The sequence below is a fragment of the Protopterus annectens genome, chromosome 5.part0 (assembly GCF_019279795.1).
Source record: "Protopterus annectens isolate FY-2018-M chromosome 5.part0, PAN1.0, whole genome shotgun sequence".
In the NCBI taxonomy this organism is placed as follows: domain Eukaryota; kingdom Metazoa; phylum Chordata; order Ceratodontiformes; family Protopteridae; genus Protopterus; species Protopterus annectens.
The window spans coordinates 1,650,894,684-1,650,911,758 of record NC_056735.1 but is presented as its reverse complement, the minus strand read 5'-3'; the positions used below and the strand labels follow the sequence as shown (position 1 = coordinate 1,650,911,758).

Genomic DNA, 17,075 nt, shown 5'->3' with positions numbered 1-17,075 from the left:
CAGAAAAATGGAATTTGTACAGGGTTTTCCCAATTTCCTGACTACCAGTCCAGAGCAGAGAATTGATTCGATTTGTGTGGATAGTCCAGAAAAAAACAGATAAGTGGCATTGCGCATTGGCAATGGCAACAGGGTGATTTCCAGTTTCCCACCTATTGTTCAAAGACTCAACGTTGTGCTTAAATAGGGCTAGCCTAGAGATGGACTCTGCTTCACATGAATGGGAAGCTTGTTCCAGTGCATGGGGACCCTCTCTGAGACACATTTGTGTCTCATCAACATCACATGGCCTATTTATGTCACAAGCAAAATTTAAATCTTTGGATATAATGGTTCTGATACTGTTCTTCAGAGGTTTACCTTTAAAAGGTTGAAAATCAACCTACTGAACGGCCCTTTGTGTGAACCGGAATGACGAAAATAGTCAGTCCGATCTGCACCAAAGTTTGAAAATCAGCAAAATCGAAATTCGATCAGATTTGCTGATTTTCAAACTTCGATTCAAAGACAAAGCGTAATGCAGGGGGGCTGTGCCCACTTACACCCCCCATGTGGGGGGTTGCACCTTCCACACACCCTCTACTTTATTATTCTAACTCCGAGGAGAAACTGGAATTCTCTTCTCTTCTACTGTGCCTTTTTGAATTCTCTCAGTCATACCATGTAATGCTTTGTTGCAATCTCTGTTCATATGGTTTCTATTATGGAATGTATAATAATTTAATTGCCATTTTCTAGATCTCTAAGTTATAGGGAAAATGGGGATGTTCAGAATGGAAGTTAGTACTGAATGGGGTCTCATTACTTCTCAGGATTGGGAAAATACCTTAAAGTTTTTTTTCACCTAATAATACAAGATGCCATTCCCCTAGTTAGCTTAACAAATGGCTTGCTTGCTTTAAGGTCACTGGAAGTAGTTATTTCTATGTCCCTTTTATAACTACACTACTGTTAGTACTTGTTCGTTTTCCCACTGTGTCCTTATCTTCTTCCCATCTATGATAGCATTATCTGCACTTCATTTCATTAAACATTAGCTGCCACAATGCTGACTATTCCTTCAGCCTTGCCAATTCCCTAATAAGCCTTTCCATGCTGGCATGCAAAACAGTAATACTGCAGAAAAAAATGTAGTAATATGGAGTCTACTTTGGACAGTGTTACATCGGGTAAAGGAGGATCACCTTGCTCTGACCTCCCCTTTTGCCTGGCATGCCAAAAATGAAAACTGTCCTTAGTACAGATTGCAATTCAACAGTCATCTCTCTGTCATTTCATCACTTTTTTCCCACCCCTTCTTTTTTGGAGATTACGTCAGTAGAAGCAAGGTGTTCTCTCCTTAAGTTCACTCCAGGGAAACATGATCCATTTTCCTAATAGGGAAATGATTACCTGGTTAAATAACCACATCTCTCTGCTGGCGCGCCCACTAACTACTCAATCAGGAAACTCTCACCCACTACCCCAAAATTGCTTTCAGTTGTGTTAGAAGCAATACCCAGCAACACACAAGATTTTGCCTAGACCCTTTTGTGCTGTAACCTAAACTGCAGTCATTTCAGCCTGCATATCTGACTCATCTCTCCTTGCTTCTTGTGTGTTTTATACACAGTACACTACCAATTAACAATGCAATCCACTGGTCTGTTTCATCCTCTCATCACTGTAAGTATTGTTCCTAGCCATTTGTTCATTTTTTTGGCTGGATTTCTTAACTTACTTAAGTGACTGACTGATTAATAAATTAGGTAACATAAAGACACACCCCCTAGTCTTGGCTCTTAGTCTTCTTGCTGCTCTTCAATCACGAACTGTGCTGCTTAAAATTTCTGCGCGATTATTCCATTGCACACTGGAGTGAAATCAGTGAATGGTGGAATAAGCACGCATGATGAGCAGAGCAGCTGATTGATGACTAATAATAACAAGCCGTACCAACGACCGACCGTACTTAAAGGAAAATGGGAGAGAACAACACGGGCGGCGGTAATTGGCATTGCACAGTCTGCATTGCATATATAGTATGTTAATAATGTTTTCAATTTTCACTTTTCAGTCCTTAACTCCTGACTGCAAAAAAAAAAAAAAAAACAGACTTCACTAGTCCGGTTTTGATGTTTTTTTTTAACCGGACAATTTGACTGAAAACCTGACAGTCTGGTCAAAAACCGGACACCTGGCAACCCTCGAGAAGGTCTAGGAAGAAAACTACATTTCTCACCTTTATTATATTTTGGACAGATGATCTGCATCATTCTTCTTTGAAGGACAATTTAAAAAACACTAAGTAGTAGTTCTCTTTCTTGCATGTATGGATTCCACCCCTTTTCTGGAGGTGTGCTCATAAACAGAGTTTGGTTTCCTATAATTGCTACTGGGTGCTTTCTTGCACTTTTTCTCTCTCCACCTTGCATTACTAGGGTATGTATATATGTGTGTGTGTGTGTGTGTGTATATATATATATATATATATCTCTACAAGCGCACACACACACACACAAAGCCCATGTACAGTTGTCTTTTACTTGGTGGGCCATCCTTCAAGACCTTACAATCAGTTTTTCAACTTGTCATAGAAGCTCCACATCATCAGATTTTGATGACATGTTAATTCTTTGTCCAATGATCAAAATAAGCAGAGTTGCAGATGTCTTTACCTAGTATGGTAGTCCCACAAAGGTGGCAACCTAGATTCAAGCCTTTTCACTGGGAGAGCCTTTGAAAGATTAATTACCTGGATATATTAAGTGAGAAGTGGAGTGAATTGCTGAGGTCTTTTCTCTGGTCTCTGTATTTTCCTATAATAATTTGCCGTGGGGGAGAGGCACTTATTAATTCTTTGAGATTGCTACTTTTCATAGGAGAAGTTTGTAGACTTTTTCATGGTGGTAACTGACCATTTTCTTTCTCTGTTGTATGTTTCCCAGAAAGCACATTAAGGTGGGGGGGGGGGGGGTAGTCCATCTGTTCAGAATTCTACAACAACACATAATACTTCCCTGCAGTGTTACTGATTGGTCATCTGAAATGTTAGGTCACCGTTCCTGAAGGACATGAATAACATTCTAGAATGCAAGGTGGTATGCCATGTAATATAGTTCAGAACTATGAACACTGATGTTTAGCTGCCTCATAAAGTATGTGTGTTTGTTCATAGATTCATAGGTAGATACTAGGCTATCTGCCCTAGGGCATTTATAAGCCTAGCCAGAGTGTATTTGGCTTCCGCCTCCCTGTTAGATTAGCCTACTGTGCCTCTGTAAAGTAGGTCACAGAAGGTACCCTTTAAGATTAGTTTACTGTGCCTCTGTCTAGCAGGGACACAGAAGAGATCCCAGGGGTGAATTTGCGGTCTCCCGTCCACGCGTCCAGATTTCGCTTGGAGGGTCAGCGAGGGGCTATGTCTAACATGAATTGGGATTCTGTTCCAGAGTGAGGGGAGCCTCTGGGAAATAAATCTGTCCCTCCAGCATGTCCTATTTATTTTTGTGCTGAGATTTAAGTCCCTAGAGCTTGTAGCTCTAAGGGACATTTTTTGAGGTGGAGCATGTCCATTAATTCTGGGTTTGACATGGCTTTGTATGTCAGGCATAGATCGCCTCTGAGTAGGCGGTAAGCAGCTGAGTAGAGCTGAAGTTTCTTTAGTCGAGCTGCATAGGACATCTGTTTGTAGCCCATGATCCTCTTGGTGAGGTACTTTTTGGGGTCTCTCCAGTTGCTGCAGGTGTCGGGTAAGGTACATCCCAAAAGGGGCATTGTATTCAATTATGGGCCTGATGAGTGACGAGTAGGGGGGCACAATGACCTCTCTTGATCTATATGCGAACCCTTTCGTGATAAGGTGGGCTATATAGAAGGTTTTTCTAACCACTTTGGTAACGTGATTATCAAAGGAGAGATTACTATCTACGTTGGTCCCCAAATCTCTAATTACTTCCGTACTTAATGGATTACCACCTATGTGGTAATTTGTGGGCACCTTGTTTTTCCCAAAGGGGATGGCTATGCACTTTTTAGCATTTAGCTTAAGGCCGTGGCACTGGCAGCAAGCATCCATCTCTGTGAGACCCTTTTGGGGGATGCTTGTGTCAGCTGGAGATTTGATTATGGCCCCCAGTTTGCAGTCATCTGCGAACTTTGGAATCCATAATCCCCCCGTGTTAGCCTGAACCTCAGAGAAGTATATACCGAACAAGAGAGGTCCCAGAACTGAGCCCTGTGGGATGCCACTTCTAACTGGTTTATTTGGACATGGCACCTGCGATTCTGACCATGTGGGTTCTATCCCTGAGCCAGTTTGCAACCCATCTTGTGATATAGGGGTTGATATTTAAGCTGGTAAGCTTATTTATGATGCCAGAGTGGGGTTTTGTGTCGAAGGCTTTTGCAAGGTCTAGGTAGGCTGTGTGGACTACCTTGCACTCATCTATGGCTTTGGTAACTGTTTCAAAGAAATCAACTAGGTTTAGGAGGCAAGATCTGCCCTTAACAAAGCCGAATTGGGTAGGGTCCAGTGTCTGGAGGCTCCCAATGTCTTTGTTTATGAGTTCCATGATAGTACGCTCCATAGCTTTACAGACCAGACTAGTCAGGCTTATGGGGCGATAGTTCCTGGGGTCCGTTGTGGCACCACCTTTGTGGAGTGGGACCACTGTAGCTGTACGCCATTCTTTGGGTACATATCCTGTGGTAAGGCTAAGTTTGAACAGTGACTTAATGTGATGGTTCAGTTCTTCTTGGAGCTCGTGTAAGACACAGCCCCATAGATGCTGTGTTTTTTGCTTTGGAGAGGGCAGCTTTCACCTGTGCATCTGTGATGTCAGGGAGGTTACATTCAGTTGTGATAGGCATTTGCTCCTTTGGGGGGGGAAGGGGGGGGGAGTTTGCGCTGAATCTGTCTGCTAGGATGTTGGCTATGTCTGTAGGTTTGGTCTATTTTGTACCGTTATGCAGCAATTCAGAGCATATCTGGGAGTTTCCATCCATATTCCTGACATAACTAAGGGAGGCCTTATGATTATCTTTAGTGTCTAGGGCAATTTTTCTTTCGAAACTGGCCTTTGATGATTTTATGAGGGATCGAAGTTTCTTTCTAATACTGATCAGAGATGCCTTCCCTTTTTGGGATTTTGCTCTGTCATGTAGTAGCTTCCTCCTTCTGTTGTATAGCTTATTTATGGTCTGGGTCCACCAGACCGGTCTCCTGTTTTTGGAGGAGTGAGTCTTGTTTTTATTTGGGATAGCACGATCCATGCATTCTTGCAGGTGCTCATAGAATGCCTTTGTAAAGGATTCTGCGGATTGGGCTGTATTATTCTCTGGCCCGGGGGCTTTGAAGGATTCCACCTCAGTCTTGAGAAGTGCAAAGCTGGCTTTTGAGAAATTCTTTACAGTGATTTCCTTGGCTGGGGGTGGGGACAGGATATGGATGTCCAGGGAAATTTGTTTATGGTCTGATCTTACCAATGAGGGGTTTACCTCTGGTGTGGAACATAGAGTCCCCATGTTGGTGATGACCAGGTCCAATATGTTGTTCCTTCTTGTGGGAGTGGTGACCAGTTGTTCCATCGCGTTAGAGTTTATAAATTCAAGGAACCGTTGGGCGAGGGTGTTTGGGCTTGAGTAGTTTTCCCAGTCAATGTTTGGGTAGTTGAAGTCACCCAATAACATAGTGTTTGGAGAGACCTTCATATTCTCCAGTGTTCTCAGGAATGCCAAGTGGGGTTCCTGTAATAGGGAGGGTGTTCTGTAGCAGGCTACAAACTGAAAGGCAGTTTTGCCTACTGTTAGTTGCACATGGATGGTTTCCGATGCTTCGTGCAGTGCCACTAACCTGGAGGTGTAGGTATCTTTGATGAATATAGATACTCCCCCTCCTTTTGTGCTTCGGTCCGAGTTTTGGGGCCGAAACGCATGGTATGAGTTATAACCTGGTAGTGCTGGGGTGCTCTCAGGAGCCTTGAACCAGGTTTCTGTTACTGCACAGACATAGATTTTCTCCATACTGAGGAGAGCCTCGAGTGCGTGTGTCTTGAGTTTTAGACTTCTGGCATTGAGTAGCATTACCTTTAGTTTTTTTATCCTTGGGTTGTCTATGGAGGTGGGTTTGTCCTTTGAGCCTTGCCTAAAAAGCTGAGGAAAACCTTCCCAGTTTAATTTTCTCACATTAGAGAAGCAAATGTTTGTCTTGTTTCATTACTGTACCTTTTCCTGAAAAGTACATTTTATAAAATCATGAAAGATTGCCTGGCTCTGTGGTGCAGAGGAATGGTGCTCTGGCTGTGATCCATATGACCAGGGTACAGGGTATCAGTCCTGGCAATGGAAGAGCCAGGCAGGGAGAAAGATGAGTGAATGATGGCCTGCTCACCTTTTCTGTGGGGTTGGGGTATGTTGCAGATAATGGAAGGCAAGTGGCAACAAGACATACCACTTTTGTGGCTCATGGCCCTTGTGAAAGTGATGAATGACCAGTACGGACTGCTCATTGCTTGGCCCCCTTCCTCCTGCTTAAACAGAATACTTGTAAGGAGGTAGAGCTGTAATTCAAAACTCTCAAGCTTACTTTGATGGTTGTCTGAATGATGGCCGGCTGTTGGTTGATGAATGGGATGATTGGCTGGGAGGGGGACTGATGACTGACAATGGGAACTAATCATAAACCAAAAAAAAATGTCTGAGTATTGTATGTTTTGCAACACTTTGTGACACGGTTATTAAAACGCCTACAGAATATTCTTAAGAGAAATGGTCTCATAGGTTCATAGGTAGGTACTAGGCTACGAGGGCATTTATAAGCCTAGCCAGTGTGTCAGTTTTCGCTGCCCCATTGATTAATTAACTGAGCCTCTGTCAAGAAGAGCCAATGAAGTGATCCCAGGGGTGTATTTTCTGTTACCCATCCACTCGTCAAGGTTTCTCTAGAGTGTTAGTGAGGAGCCACTGCCTAATGTAGTTAGGAATTTTGTTCCAAAGCATGGGGAGTCTGTGTGGCAGGAAACTATCCCTCCAGCATGTTCTATTTATTGCTGTGGCGAGGTTTAGCTCACTAGAGCAAGTGGCATCAATTCTGAGTTGGACATGGCTTTTAAGTCAGGCAGTGATCACCTCTGAGTAAGCGATATGCCACTGAGTACAGCTGGAGTTTTTCCAGTCGGGCTGCATAGGACATATGTTTGAGACCAGTAATCCTCTTGGTGAGGTACTTTTGTGGTCTTTCCAGCTGTTGGAAGTGTCTTGTGAGGTACATCCCAAACGGGGCATTGTACTTTATGATGGGTCTGTTGAATGACGAGTAGAGGGGCACTATAACCTCTTTATTTTTAGATGCGAACCCTTTAGTAATTAGATGGGCTACATAGAAGGATTTCCTAACTACTTTGGCAATATGATTGTCAAAGTAGAGATTACTATCTACCCGAGTCCCCCGATCTCTTATTACCTCTTCTGTATTAAGGGGGCTGCCACCTATGTGATAATTCATGGGTGTTTTGTTTTTCCCAAACGGGATGACACTGCATTTTTTGGCATTTAGCTTGAGACTATGACTTTGACACCAGGTGTCCGTCTCAGTAAGGCCCTTTTGGAGAATGTCCGTGTCAGCCGGAGAGTCGGTTATGGCTCCCAGTTTGCAGTAATTGGCGAACTCGGTTAGCCATAGTCCTCCTGTGTTTGCCTGTACCTCTGAGAAGTATATGCCAAACAGTAGGGGTCCCAGGACCAAGCCTTGTGGGACATCGGACTTGGAGCCCGCTATTCTTACCTTGTAAGTTCTGTCTGTAAGCCAGTTGGCAACCTATCTCGTGACGTAGGGGTTTATATTCAGGCTTGTGAGTTTTTCTATAATTCCCGAGTGGGGAATGGTGTCAAAAGCCTTGGCTAGGTCAAGGTAGGCTGTGTGAACTACCTTCCCCTCATCTATGGCCTTGGTGACTTGTCTCGAAGAAGTCGACCAGGTTTAGTAGGCTTGATCTGCCCTTAAAGCCGAACTGGGTCGGGTCAAGTGTTTGGAGGTACCCAGTGTCTTTGTTAATGAGTTCCATGGTGATGCGCTCCATAGCCTTGCAGACCAGGCTAGTCAGGCTTATGGGGTGATAGTTACCAGGGTCAGTTGTGGCCCGTCCTTTGTGGAGCGGAATAACTGTTGCTGTGCGCCATTCTATGGGCACATAACCTGTGGAGAGGCTGAGTTTGAACACTTTGTTTAGGTGGGGGGTTAGTTTGTTCTGTAGTTCGTGCAAGATGCAGGCTGGAACACCATCTGGCCCCATTGACCCTGTGCTTTTGGAAGGGCTGTTTTCACCTGTGCGTCTGTGATTTCCGGGACACTACACTTTTCCGCTATTGTTGTGGGCCCTTTTGAGGGTGAGAGGGGGGTGAAGTTTGCTCTGAATCTATCTGCCATAATGTTGGCAATATCTGTAGGTTCAGTATATTTTGTGCTATTTTGCACTAGCTCAGAGCATATCTGCGAGTTGCCACTTAGATTCTTGACATAGCTAAAGAAGGCTTTGTGGTTATCTTTTGAATCCTTGGATATTTTTCTTTCGAAGTTAGCTTTGGATGATTTTATGAGGGACCTTAGTTTCTTACTGATGCTGATCAGGGATGTCTTTCCTTCTTGGGATTTGCTTTTGTTCTGAACTAGTTTCCTCCTCCTATTGTATAGCCTGTTTATGGCAGGAGTCCACCAGACTGGTTTCCTTCTGTTAGGGAAGGGAGTCTTGGTTTTGCTAGGGATGGCACGATCCATGCATCCTTGTTAGCTGCTCATAGAGTGTATTTGTAAAGGTTCCTGGATCTTTGGACACTGTTATCCTTTAGTGTGGGGGCTGTGAAACTTACCACATCTGTCTTAAGTAAGGTGAAGTTTGCTATAGAAAAGTTTTTCACTCTGGTTTCCTTGGTTGGGGTGGTGGTGTGGTGTGGGCATCCAGTGTGATTATTTATGGTCTGATCTAACCAGTGACGTGTTGACCTCCGGTGCGGAACACCTGTCGCCCATGTTGGTGATGACCAGGTCCAATATGTTTTCATCTCTGGTAGGGGAGTTTACCAGCTGATCCAGGACATTTGAGTTGATAAATTCCAGGAAGCGCTGGACCTGGGAGTTTGTACTTGAGTAGTTTTTCCAGTTAACAGTAGGGTAATTGAAATCGCCCAATATCAGGGTGTTCGGTAGGACCTTTATGTTTTCCAGTGTCTCCAGAAAGGCGGAGTGGTGGTCCTGGGTCAAGGAGGGTGATCTGTAGCAGGCCACAATTTGCATTGCAGATTTGCCCGATGTTAGTTGCACATCGATGATCTCAGAGGTATCGTACTGTGCCATTAACCTGGAGGTGTAAGTATCCTTGATGAATATGGATACACCCCCTCCATTTGTATTTCGGTCCATGTTCTGTGGCCAAAGTGTGTGGTATGAGTTGTAGCCCGGTAGTGCTGGGGTGCTGTGTGGAGCCTTGAACCAGATTTCAGTTGCTGCATAGATGTCGATGACGTTCTTCGTGTTTCACTGTTGCAGTCAGTACATTTGGGTTATCTGCTTGCAGGTAGCCCTCAGTCAGCCTGATTAACAAAGTCTTGGGTCCTGCGTCGGTTGCTGTCCCTTCTTCCATGACGTCAGGTTGTCAGGGGTATAAAACATGCAGCCAACGCCATTACACCAGTCTTTCTTGCCGTGCGGTACCAGAAGCAGTTTGCAAGTGCCGGTTGGCCGACTCCTGAAATTTACGTTTTCGAGTTTCAGAACCGAAGTCTTCAACTAAAAGCTAAGTACCCCGTTGGGGAAACTTTTTTTTGCTCTTAACCAATGTCAGTAAAAGTAAATAATTGCATTACTTGTGGAAAGCAAATACCTCATAAAGATTTTCATTCGTAGTGTATTCCTTGCCTAGGCCCAGACCACAACGTACCTCACTGTCGGTTTTGTGCCTTACTTAAACCACAAATTATCCTTCTGTATATTTACACTTCTAAATATTTTGGTGCTCGGTTCAGTTATCCTGATTATGTCTTCGGTCAGCCATCCGACTACCAACCTTCCGAAAAAGCACAAAGAGAGAGAGACAGGCCACCTAGGTTCAAAGCTGCCGACACTTCTCATAAGCCAGTCGCCAGATATTCATCGTGCATACAGCTGCAGTCATAACAGATGGGTTCTCCTGCCATCAGGCGGGTCCTCGGTCGGCCGAATTCCAAAGTCTAGGTCCGGTGTCGGTTGTCGTCGCTTCTTCCCTGACGTCAGTGCGACAGGGGTATAAAAGAACCAGCCAACGCCATTTTCTTCAGTCTTTCTTGCCGCGCGGTGCCCGAAGCAGAAGCAGTTCGCAAGTGCCGGTCGGCCAACTCCTGAGATTACGAAAAATTTGGAAACCAAAGTCTTCTTAAAAGCTAAGTACCCCGTTGGGGAAACTTTTCTTGCCTCAGACCGATGTCAGACAAAGTTAATAATTGTATTTCTTGTGGGAAGCAAATACTGCATAAGGATTTCCATTCCCTCTGTATACCTTGTTTAGGCCCAGACCATGACGTCTCGGTCTGTCGCTTTTGTGCTACATTCAACAAACGCACTATTAAGCGTCGGGCGGAGTTCGCCCAGCATTTTTTTGAGAAAGCATTTAACTATACTATGTCGTCGGATACTCCGACTCCGGTTTTGTCTAAAAAACGCAAAGACAAGGACCGACACTCGAGGTCCGCAGCCTCTACCGACACCATGCCAAAGCCGACTACACGTGGTCCGGTTCTCAGCAAGGCGCTTACGCAGCCCCTGATTACCGACGACACATCTTTGGCGGTGTCTCCTGTACCCGAGGTCGCAGGCTCCTCGGCCCACACCCCGACTACAGATACCGAAGTCACTCTTGGCGTTGAAACACAGAATGTGGACAGGTCCACCTCCACTCAAGGTGTCTTCAGACCTTCCTCTTCTTTCTCCATCAAGGCTTTCACCAAGTCTAAAGCAACCATGCACCCTAAGAGACCAGCTGCACAGGGCCCATCTCCAGGCCCCATGCCTAAGAAACAGATGCTTAAAATGGCTGAGGATTTGATTACTCTAATCAGAGGTTCTCAGCCACCTCCGGACAAAAGGCCCAGAGTAGAGGAAGAGTTCCCCTCCTCTGATCAGGGCTCCATTATTTCAGAACACTCTGATGATCAGGAACAGTATTACTCCCCTTTTGAAGACTCTGATGCAGAGGAGTCTATTCCTTCTGTATCCCCCCCTGAGGATTATTCATTTGCGGAAACTTTGCATACCTTAAGGGAACATTTCCACTGGGAAGGCCAGGATTACTCAGATTCCAAGAAAAGGCTCAGGGAATTTCTTTTGTTACCCCAGCACAGGCGTCTGGCTATACCTACTGTCTTGGACATCCTAGATGATGTTTACTCGGAGGCCTGCCTTAACCCGGACTCTCTACCTCCAGCTCCAGTTAAGCCTGACGGGTACTACAGGGTTCCTGACTCACACCAATTTCTATACAAAAGCCATGCTGCTGACCTAGAAACCATCTAACAGGGGCCCAAGGGAGTTAAGGCCTCCATTGCCAAAAATCCATTGCCTTCCGAGAGAGATTCCAGATCCTTAGAAAGGTGGGGGAAAAAGGTATGTACCTCGGCTACCTTATCCTTGAGGGCCTTAAACTGTCAGTTTCATATGCTAAAATACCAACACTTTCTGATGTCCTTCAAGAATGCAACTGCAGTCATAACATATGGGTTGTCTTGCCTCAGGCAGCCCTCGGTCGGCCGGATTCCAAAATCTGGGTCCGACGTCGGCTGATGTCGCATTTCTCTCCGACGTCAGAGCGGCTGGAGTATATAAGCATCAGCCGACGCCATCTTCTCCAGTCTTTCTTGCCGCGCAGTGCCCGAAGCAGAAGCAGTTCGCAAGTGCCGGTCGGTCAGCTCCTGTATTCTTCGAAACCAAAGTCATCAAAAAAGCTAAGTACCCCGTTGGGGACCTTTTCTTGCCTCAGCCGATGTCAGAAATTACTGAAAAAGTAAATAATTGTTTGTCTTGTGGTAAACAAATACCTCATAAGGATTTCCACTCTTACTGCCTCCCTTGCCTTGGCCCAGACCACGACGTCTCGGCCTGTGCCACCTGTGCTCGCTTCAACAAGCGCACCTCAGGCGCTGGGCGTAGTTCGCTGAAGACTTTTTCGGCGAAAAATTTGATTATACAATGCCGTCGGAACAACCGACAACGCAAACTCCTAAGAAACGAAAAGAACGGGACCGACATCCTCGGCCCGCGTCTTCAACCGACACCATGCCAAAACTAATCGCGAGTGCTCCGGTTCCCTCTGAGGCGGTTATTCCACCGCTCCGAACCGAAGACACTGCATTACCGATACCTCCGATACCGGAGGCCACTCCGACGCCAGTTATTGATTTTCCTCCGGATACCGAAACCGAGGAAATGCCCGAGACCATTGCTGTTGATAAGGTAACTCCTGCACGTGGAGCGGCTAGGCCTCCCATGTCCATGTCTATCAAGGCCTGCACACGTGCCAAGGCAGCCAGCAAGTCCAAACATCTTACTGCTAAAAACATACCTCAGACTACTCCTGAAACTCGGATCATGTCCATGGCCGCAGATTTAATTTCTCTGATCAGAGGCTCCCAGGCCCATCCTGAGAGAGGATCCCAGCCTCCTCCTGATAAGAGGCCCAGGGTTGAACCCCCTGACCCTCTGCCCTCAGATGAAGATTCTGAGGACTCTGTTCCCTCTGAAAGCCAGGAAGAGCCCTTCCAGACCTATGAGGATTCAGATGCAGAGGACTCCATCCCCTCGGCCTCCCCTCCTGAGGATATTTCTTTTGGGGAAGTTCTGCATTCCATGAGGGAGCATTTTAAGTGGCAAGGCCAGGAATTTTCTGATTCCAGAAAGCACCTTCGAACCTTCCTTAAAAAGCCTCAACACAGACTCTTAGCTATACCTCCTGTGCTTGATGTTTTGGATGATTTATACTCTGACTCCAGTGTTACCCCTGATACTCTTCCTCCTGCTCCTGTCAAGCCTGACAGATACTATAGGGTTCCAGAAACCCATTCTCATTTATTTAGGGCCCATGCTGTTGATTTAGAAACAATTTCCCAGGGGCCTAAATGGGTTTCAGCTACCACATCCAAAAATCCTTTGCCTTCCGACAGGGAAGCAAGGTCCTTAGAGAGATGGGGGAAGAAGGTCTACACCTCCACTACTTTATCTATGAGAGCTCTCAGTTGTCTCTTTCACATGTTTCAATATCAGGATTTCCTGTTAGATGATTTACAGAAAAGTTTGGCCTCTCCTGAACCTTTAGATAGGAAGTCTTTGCATGAGGTTGTGCATAATTCTCAGCAAGTTAGCAATCATTTTTTGCAGTGTGGATATGATGCATTGGAGGCTTCATGTAGGGCAGCTATGACAGGGGCGGTCATTCGTAGACATGCATGGCTAAAAGAACAACCTTTACCAGATCATGTTAAGGCAAAACTTCTTGATGCACCCTTGGAAAAGAACAAGCTTTTTGGTGCTAATGCTAAAGATGTGTTAAAGTCCATTGAGGAAAAAGCCAAGTCAGTACAGACAGTCAAAGATTTCCTCCAGGTTCAGCCGCCCAGATTCAGCAGGAACTGGCCTTCTAAAAACTGGTCCTTTCCTAATCCTGAAAGATTTCAAAGGGGTAAAGACAGGCGTGCCCGAGGAAGAGGGCAATACAGAGGATCCTACAGGGGACGACAATGGCAACCAACAAACCAAAGAAGTGACACAGGGGTTTCTCCTGCCCCACAGGGACAAGCTCAATGACTTTCCTCTACTTCCACTGACCAAGGAGCAAACAGAAGCTCCTTTTGGCGGAAAGTTATCTCTGTTTTCAAGAAATTGGCACAAACTGACAAAAGACAAATGGATACTGGACATTATAGACCACAGTTACAGGTTCCACTTTCATACCTTGCCAAGAAAACGAGGCATGCCAAACCTTCCACAAAATCAGAGGGCAGAGGCTATCAAGCAAATTTCTCTGCTTGCTCAGATCAAAGCAATAGAAAAAGTTCCACAACAAGAACAAGGTCAGGGGTTTTATTCAAGACTGTTCCTTGTTCCAAGAAAAGAAACTCAATGGAGACCAATACTGGACTTGTCCGCTCTAAACACTTTTCTCATAGTACCAAAGTTCAAAATGCTGACTTTACAGCAACTCCTTCCCATGCTGGGCAAGGGGTCTTGGCTGATTACTCTGGACCTCAAGGAGGCATACCTGCATGTCCCTATCAGACATAGCTGCAGAAGATACCTCAGATGCAGGGCCAGAGCATTATCAATTCTCAGCATTGCCATTTGGCTTATCTACTGCGCCCAGAGTATTCACGAAATGCCTGGCATCAGTAATTGCTCATTGCAGGCTCCAGGGGATTCAAATCTACCCGTACCTGGACGATTGCCTCATACAAGCGGACAACAAACTAACCTTGACAAAAAACTTGAATTATGTCATACACTTGCTACAGGCTCTGGGATACACAGTCAACTTTCAAAAGTCAAGACTTCAGACATCCCAGCAAATAACCTTCTTAGGAGCCAAACTAGACACAGCCTCTCAAATGGTTTACCTGACAGAAGACAAGCAAAAGAAGTTAACTCATTACTTCAAAAGTTTAGCAAAGCTCACCCAGATGACTGCAAGGAGTTTCCTACAGGCCCTGGGTTACATGGCATCCTGCATTCTCTTGGTCCCACTAGCAAGACTACACATGAGAAAGCTTCAGTGGTACTTAAAAAACTTATGGTCTCAACACAGCAACAACCTAGAAGCAATTATTCCACTCATTCCATGTCTACAAAAGGAATTTCTATGGTGGGCCACAGTAAGCCAGTTAAACACAGGCATGTCGTTCAAAAAACCTCAGATAACACAGACAATGACCACAGGCGCCTCAGACCTTGGATGGGGGGCGCACATGGAGGGCAGATGTATTCAAGGGCAATGGTCCCCAAAGGAAACACATCTGCATATCAACCAAAAAGAAATGCTAGCAGTAATGCATGCCATCGAGGCCTTTGGACAACAACTTCAACAAGGCCACCTACTAATACGGACAGACAACACCACTGTGATGTGGTACATAAACAAGCAGGGGGGCACTCATTCTTACCCCCTTTGCAGACTGACAATGAATCTTTGGGAAAAATCACTGGGTCTAAACATACAGCTACAATCCCAGGTTGTTCCAGGCAAAGACAATGTTCTGGCGGACAGTCTAAGCAGGAGTTTCCTGGACCCCCACGAATGGAGGCTACATCCAGACATCTTTATACGACTCACCTCGAGATGGGGCAGGCCGGACGTGGACCTATTTTCCTCCCACCTCAATCATCACTTACAAAAGTTCTGCTCAAGGACATATCATCCACAAGCATGGAAAGTAGATGCCCTCTCATTCAACTGGAGCTCCCTAATAATTTATGCATTTCCACCCCTGCCACTGATGACCACAGTGTTATTAAAGATCAAGGCAGAGCAACCGAAGGGGATCCTAATAGCTCCAGACTGGCCAAGACAACACTGGTACCCACTACTACGGAGCATATGTCATAACAAAACGTGGGCCCTTCCACAATGGCCTCAACTTCTGACTCAACACAACTTAAGGACTATTCATCCCAACATCCAGACTCTACAGCTAACAGCTTGGGAAATCCCATAAATAACCTCAATTTACCTCTCTCCAAGGAAGTTCAGCGGATACTAACAGAAGCCCGCAGACTATCCACCATAAAGGCTTACTCAGCCAAATGGAAGAGATTCAGCATTTGGAATACCAACAAGGGTCATGATGCATCACTTTTGAGCATCCCTCTCATTCTGGAATACTTGGCAGATATGTTACATAACGGACTCTCATACTCTTCCATAAAAATACATGCTTCAGCTATCTCAGCTAGATACAACACTGATCCACCTGTGTTTTCACATCCTTTGCTAAGGCAATTTCTTAGAGGAATCAAGAATATAAAGCCCCCAAGAAAGGCACCAGTACCAGCTTGGGACCTCAATTTTGTCCTAGAAAAATTGACTTTACCTCCCTTTGAGCCAGCAGCTTATGTGGAGTTGCAATTTCTTTCCTGGAAGACAGCTTTCCTGCTGGCCATAACCTCAGCAAGAAGGGTTTCAGAATTACAGGCCTTAATGGCAATACCACCGTTCATAACTTTTCACAGAGACAGGGTCTCCCTACTAACCAACCCTACTTTTCTGCCAAAAGTGGTATCCAGGGTTTCTTTAAATCAAGCAATTCACCTGCCTACTTTCTTTCCCAATCCTGAGAACAAAGGGGAAAGGCTGTTGCATACCTTGGACATACACAGACAACTTCGCTACTACCTAGACAGAACCAAGACCAGTAGGAAGTCTGATCAGCTTTTTGTAGCTTACGCCCCTGGAATACAAGGAAAAGCAATTTCCAAACAGACAATTTCAAAATGGATTGGACATTGCATCAGATTCTGTTGTTCCTTCCATGGAAAGTGTGTGCCAGCCAATGTCAGACCACACTCCACCAGAGCTACAGCCACCTCTACAGCTTTTTTAAGAGGGGTGCCTACAAAAGACATTCTAGAAGCTGCCACATGGAGCCCCGTGCATACATTTTCCAAACACTACAACCTCCCTTTATATTCCAGATCCAGAGCAGGGTTTGCTTCGGCAGTCCTGCAGGGATTGATAGCTACACCATCCTTTTCCTAGAGCATACCACCTCCCCCAGCTAAGCTATGATATTCAACCCATATGTTATGACTGCAGTTGCATTCTTGAGGGACATAGTACAGTTTTGTACCTACCATAAATGTAGATGTCCGATAGATATGCAACTGCAGTCGGGTTTTCCCTCCCTCCTTCCCCTCTATGCCTTGGGTCCACTCCTATCCCTATTATCCTTAGCTGGGGATATCTGTTATGGTGTATCTGTTTATTGCTTAATTTTTGTCTGGCAACCTATTTTTGTCTTCCAATTTGATTACAGCCTTCATTGGAGGGCACCTGGCATCTGGGGCAAGAAACACTGAAGAAGATGGCGTC

General features: G+C 45.3%; 1 protein-coding gene across 1 annotated transcript in view; it reads left to right on the top strand.

Annotated features, from left to right (window-relative positions):
* Positions 1 to 17,075, top strand: part of TTC3 (tetratricopeptide repeat domain 3) — a gene marked incomplete in the record, with an annotated part of 2,769,029 nt that overhangs the window by 1,641,658 nt on the left and 1,110,296 nt on the right.